This window comes from Physella acuta, unplaced genomic scaffold, assembly GCF_028476545.2.
Source record: "Physella acuta isolate Inbredline_101_S28 unplaced genomic scaffold, ASM2847654v3 ptg001742l, whole genome shotgun sequence".
NCBI lineage: Eukaryota > Metazoa > Mollusca > Gastropoda > Physidae > Physella > Physella acuta.
This window is the reverse complement of record NW_026733253.1, coordinates 148168-155000: the sequence shown is the minus strand read 5'-3', so window position 1 is coordinate 155000 and position 6833 is coordinate 148168. Positions and strand designations below refer to the sequence as shown.

General features: G+C 36.5%; 1 protein-coding gene across 1 annotated transcript in view; it reads right to left on the bottom strand.

Moving 5' to 3' along the window:
- Window positions 1–594, bottom strand: part of LOC131930226 (uncharacterized) — a 9674-nt gene extending 9080 nt beyond the window's left edge. Inside the window, exon 1 of the mRNA XM_059286634.1 lies at window positions 531–594. The gene's annotated coding sequence lies outside the window, so the exon portion shown is untranslated. The remainder of the gene's footprint in view (window positions 1–530) is intronic.
- Between the last annotated feature and the right edge of the window lie 6239 nt (window positions 595–6833).

Sequence of the window (6833 nt, the reverse complement as noted above, 5' to 3'; positions counted from 1 at the left end):
TTATTAGGCGACAAATTAAGTCAAATTGAATGTCACGATGCATTGTCTTCATGTCTTGACCCACGTACCAACTACGAACCTTATCTGAAAAGAATTATTATGGTTGGCCCCTAAATGGCGTGCCTTCCCCCCCCCCCCCCGCATTGCGGGGGTCTGGCGGCTCTGTAGTTCCGCCCCTGGTGACACCACGAAGTGCCGCACCGGGTGACACCTGACATAGCGACGCCACTGGGGGGAAGGGGATAAAGAGGATTGGCGTGGACCATGGAATATAGAATCTAATATTTTAAGAGGATTTTAAACGTGTGGCCCGTTATATTAACTAATTGAACTCTGTTACTGCAACCTAATTAGAAGTTTTAATTGAGGCACATGCAGTACATTATTAACTTACGCAATAGCATCCCATATTGTATTTTGCATCTTTCTGGAAAACGCTACTATCACATTTTAAGAAATAAAAGCACACGCTTCTTTAGTTAGCAACGTAAACACTTACGAAAAACACGAACACATTTCATCCAACTTACACTTTATAACTTCGATTCTTTGTAAATTTACTGCTATCTATTATCGGTCGCCTTTGATAGTAGCACAGTGCGGCTGAACTAACGAAATATATAGACAGCTTAGGAGGCTGGGCGTGTTGGATCATCATCCAATAGGAATGTTTCATTAGTCAATCAACGAATAAACCCATCTCTACCATGTAAAATACGTACTCGGTAGGCGTACAGCTTTCTTCAAGGCATCTCTTCCAGCCCCCCCCCCTTCCCAAAGAAAGTCTACCGCCCCCCCCCCCCCCACGAACGAAATGAAATTTATATAGAAAATATATACTTTTAGCTGTGTCCACCCCCCCCCTCCCAAGAAAGTCTACCGCCACCCCCCCCCCCCTCCCGAAAATTTCAAGTGCCCCCCCCCCCCCCCCCCGTATAAAAAAGTCTCGAAGAACCACTGTGCGTAACATAGCTGTTGTATAGTATTTCATTTAGCATATCAAAAATAGAACAACTATTGCATGTTAACTATATGAGATTTTGTTTCACCTAATTATTAAAGTGGACTGTTCCAAACAAAGATGTGATTGGTTGGTGATAAATGGTAGTATTGTATTAACTGGTCGTTTGAGGACTAGTTCAGGGAAGGGATAACATTAGTTATAATTCGAGTTGATAATAACCTAGCATACTTTGAACATAGTTACTGGAAAGATATGAAAGGAAAAATCCGTAACAGAAAAGTGCAAACTAAATACTGGTCAATGACGTAGTGGTACATGTACTCGTACTTGTAATTGTGATGGTACTCGTACTTGTACTCTTAATCGTAATGGTACTCGAACTCGAACTCGAACTCGTACTCGTACTCGTACTCGTACTCGTACTCGTACTCGTACCCGTACCCGTACTCATACTCATACTCATACTCATACTCATACTCATACTCATACTCATACTCATACTCATACTCATACTCATACTCATACTCATACTCATACTCATACTCATACTCATACTCATACTCATACTCATACTCATACTCATACTCATACTCATACTCATACTCATACTCATACTCATACTCATACTCATACTCATACTCATACTCATACTCATACTCATACTCATACTCATACTCATACTCATACTCATACTCATACTCATACTCATACTCATACTCATACTCATACTCATACTCATACTCATACTCATACTCATACTCATACTCATACTCATACTCATACTCATACTCATACTCATACTCATACTCATACTCATACTCATACTCATACTCATACTCATACTCATACTCATACTCATACTCATACTCATACTCATACTCATACTCATACTCATACTCATACTCATACTCATACTCATACTCATACTCATACTCATACTCATACTCATACTCATACTCATACTCATACTCATACTCATACTCATACTCATACTCATACTCATACTCATACTCATACTCATACTCATACTCATACTCATACTCATACTCATACTCATACTCATACTCATACTCATACTCATACTCATACTCATACTCATACTCATACTCATACTCATACTCATACTCATACTCATACTCATACTCATACTCATACTCATACTCATACTCATACTCATACTCATACTCATACTCATACTCATACTCATACTCATACTCATACTCATACTCATACTCATACTCATACTCATACTCATACTCATACTCATACTCATACTCATACTCATACTCATACTCATACTCATACTCATACTCATACTCATACTCATACTCATACTCATACTCATACTCATACTCATACTCATACTCATACTCATACTCATACTCATACTCATACTCATACTCATACTCATACTCATACTCATACTCATACTCATACTCATACTCATACTCATACTCATACTCATACTCATACTCATACTCATACTCATACTCATACTCATACTCATACTCATACTCATACTCATACTCATACTCATACTCATACTCATACTCATACTCATACTCATACTCATACTCATACTCATACTCATACTCATACTCATACTCATACTCATACTCATACTCATACTCATACTCATACTCATACTCATACTCATACTCATACTCATACTCATACTCATACTCATACTCATACTCATACTCATACTCATACTCATACTCATACTCATACTCATACTCATACTCATACTCATACTCATACTCATACTCATACTCATACTCATACTCATACTCATACTCATACTCATACTCATACTCATACTCATACTCATACTCATACTCATACTCATACTCATACTCATACTCATACTCATACTCATACTCATACTCATACTCATACTCATACTCATACTCATACTCATACTCATACTCATACTCATACTCATACTCATACTCATACTCATACTCATACTCATACTCATACTCATACTCATACTCATACTCATACTCATACTCATACTCATACTCATACTCATACTCATACTCATACTCATACTCATACTCATACTCATACTCATACTCATACTCATACTCATACTCATAGTCATACTCATACTCATACTCATACTCGTACTCATACTCATACTCATACTCATACTCCTACATCCAATATCCCATATCCCATATCCGTATCCACATCCTCATCCTCATCCATATCAACATGCCTTTCCTAATCCCACACCATATCATGCCCATGCTTAAACAATAATACCAATACGTATCTCACGTTCAATCCGTTTTGATTAATTATACTCCATATCCCATATCCTTATCCACATCCCTTTGCTCACTCCCATTCATATCATCATCCTATGGCAAACAATATAAACCAGATTTATCTCAACGTTCAGTTAGTTTTATTAATTAAACTCCATCTAAATTGAAATCCTCTAACCACTCTGTGTACATAACACAGAAAGCATGGAATTATGTTTTCATATCAAATATTTAACTAATTCCGAGTTTATTATGTTGTGTTTCGTGAGTGGTCTTCCATTTTAAAACCCTTCCTTTTGTTGTTTTGTAATAAATTAATCTACAAACACATTCCAATATCAAACTCATAAAGCAATTTTCAAACATGTTCTAAAGCTGATTAACTAATCAAATATTTCCTTTATTTTTACCCTTATGCATGTGCACATGTAATGTAATAAGACAGGGGTCGCAACCTGCGGCTCGCCAGCCGCATGCGGCTCTTTTGATGTCGAGATGCGGCTCTTCATCTCCACACACAAATATCAATAATTGTTTTATTTTTATTTTCAAAACTCATAAAAATATTGTTCTGCAACAATCGGTAATAAACGATCTATATATAAAAGCAAAGTTGTCGGGTGCCCGACAACAAGAGTCTGCCTTGGGGCGATAAAACCCGAGAGCCGGTGCCGGTTGGCTGAAAAAACCACGTAGAGGGGGTCAAAACTGACCTCGACTGACCGGCGCCTTATATGGGCTCTATTACGAAAAAAACTTTTGCCCGACAACCACCCTCGATTATTTTTGAGGTGGGAGGAGAATGCCTAATGGTTTCATAAAAAACTCGTTATGTCCGTGAAAAATCTGGAAATGGGTCAGAACTGACCAGTCGTATTTCCCTATATAATCTTTGTATTTTATGGGAAAAACAAAGGGTAATTTCAACAAAGATTTTAGGGTATTTACCCTCTCTGCAGCAAACTAATTTTTTGCAAGCTGTTAGGTAAATGGCTAGGCCGTAGGGCAAAACTGTCGGTTTCACTCAAAGCCCTAGACGAGGGCTAAAAAGTGACAGCGAGTGAAATTCTCTTTATATGAGCTCTATTACCAAAAAAAAAAAACTTTTGCCCGACGACCACCTTGAAATTTTGTGATGTGGTAAGAGAACGCCTAGGGGTGTCACAAAAAACTCGCGATGTCCGGGAAAAATCTAGAAATGGGTTAAAACTAACCAGTCGTATTTTCCTATATAATCTTTGTATCTTATGGGAAAAACAGAGGATATTTTCAACAAAGATTTCAGGGCACTTACCCTATGTACATCTTGCTAATTTTTGCATGCACCTCTATATATGATTAGACCGTATGGAAAAACTTTTGGTCAAACTTACAGGCCCTTAACGACGGCTAAAAAATCACCGCGAGTGAAATTCTCCTAATATGAGATATATATCTATAAATAAATTGACGAACGATCTCCCTAATATTTTGTGTGGTCGTAGACTGACACTAAAAGATAACAAAAAAAATATTCCCGTCGAAAAACAAAGCCCGTTAGGTCGTTAGATTTGTCCAGATGACGTATTTTCATATAAGCAATTGTTTGTAAACAAGTAATTAAAAAAAGTCTAGTGACAATTTTAGCGCAATTTCCTTGTGTTATCTAAAAATAGCTCTGTCGTAGCGTAAATCAAGAGCAGGGTTAGTAAAACCATTGGTTAGTTATTAAAACATTTTTTATTAATTTTTTTTTCAGTATTTTACATGTTTTATTTACAATAGAGTAACATGACTAAAAACCATTGCGCGCCCAGCTACCGAACGTGACGTCGCAGCTATTGAACGTGATGGCGCAGCTATTGAACGTGATGACGCGTGTGGTGTGGTTGCATAAAATGCCTACTAATTCGGTCCAAATTTTAATTAATTCAAAAAATTTTTTGTGACCGAACGAAAAGATATTTTTGAAAACTTTCTTCGGCAATATTGTTCTAAATTATAGCAGGAATCGATTGGTACATGTTTCAAGTCGCTACGTGGTCTGGTTGCCGAGATATGGGCCAAAAACTGCTTTTTTTTTGAGGTTTTTTGGCTTTTCCGGGAAATCCATGAAAGAAACCCGTAATTTTTATGGCCTATGTTCATCCTCGTAACTTGCTTAACATAATTGCTTTTGGAACTAGTCATCGATATTGCTTCGTTGAGGAGGAGATACGACTTAAAGCTGCGGACACACATACATCCATCCATCCATCCATTCATTCATACATCCAGAAATGACGGGTTAATAAACGCAATTCTCCAGAATGGAAATTGCGCTAAAAAGTAGACAAAGTCTACGTCATTTGGTCTTTGTACAGGGGAGATAACTTATTAATGTAATACTTTTAAATATTCTTTTACTATTATAAAGAAAAAACAAAATCACAAAGTATAGCACTCATTTTAATCAATCTTTTGTTATAAATTAAGATACGTATTGTAATAAATTGCAAACATTAATGCAAAAGTAGTTTAAATATAATATGTGATTTATACTTTTGACGAAAACTTTGTAGTTCTAATAATCTTGCGAGTAATAACATCGCGAATATTACTTCAAGGTTACCAGTCTGAGTGATAGAAAGAGATACACAACTTACCCTCCCCCACACACACACTTCCCCACACCCAACCGGACAGGCGGATAGTTCAAGGTAGCGAGCCCTCGTCGTCAAGGGTCAATCCTATGTCATGGAAGGCCTTGAAATGATAGATCAGTATGAGCATTACAGAGCCCCTTTTCCCGCGGTCCTTTCTATTTCTGTCCATGGGTGACTACAATGTGAACTTTTGACTCCGCAGCCAAGAACGGAGTACAGTAAACTAAGCAGTCAAGAAAAACCGAGTTTGCACACCTTATTTTCGTCTAGTTCTTATGCCTTTTTATTTTCTCCCCTTGATAATTATATATATGCAATTGATGTTCATGTCTTTGCTGTTGTGTAAAACTATCAAATAAATTATTATTACTGGTTTAAATGTTTAAAACAATTGAATTAATAAAAAATAAATAAATAAATAAACGAAGCACTCCACATAACCGCCAATCACCAATTTATTAATCATGCAAATTCTCAAAAGTTACGTGAAAACCTAAGCGAAGCTAGGCAATATGCCTAGTAAAATGATAAATATAAACAATAAAAACTCGCTATTCTATTAGAATATTTAGTTACGCCATATTTTAATGTACTTCCTATTAACTTGTCTATCTCAAATTGCAACATTCAACTTCATGGTGGAGATCACAAAGAAATTAAACGAGCTAAATCTAAAACTGCATGGAAAGGAAAACCCAGCCTATGCCTTGCTTGAAAAAGATGATTGTTTCGAAAAAAAATTACTTCATTTTGTTGAAGACCCGGAGAGCGGTAAATTACTTTATTTCGAAAATTCTGAAAAACTATGATAAAACAAACGCTACTATTAACATGAATCACTTCAGCATTGCTATAAACAAAATGAAGGATGGGTTCACTGAGAGATTTGAGCAATTCAAAAGAAATGCAAGTACTCTGAAGTTCGTAGTCACAGTAGATTCTTTTAACACAAAAACAAATGAGATTAAC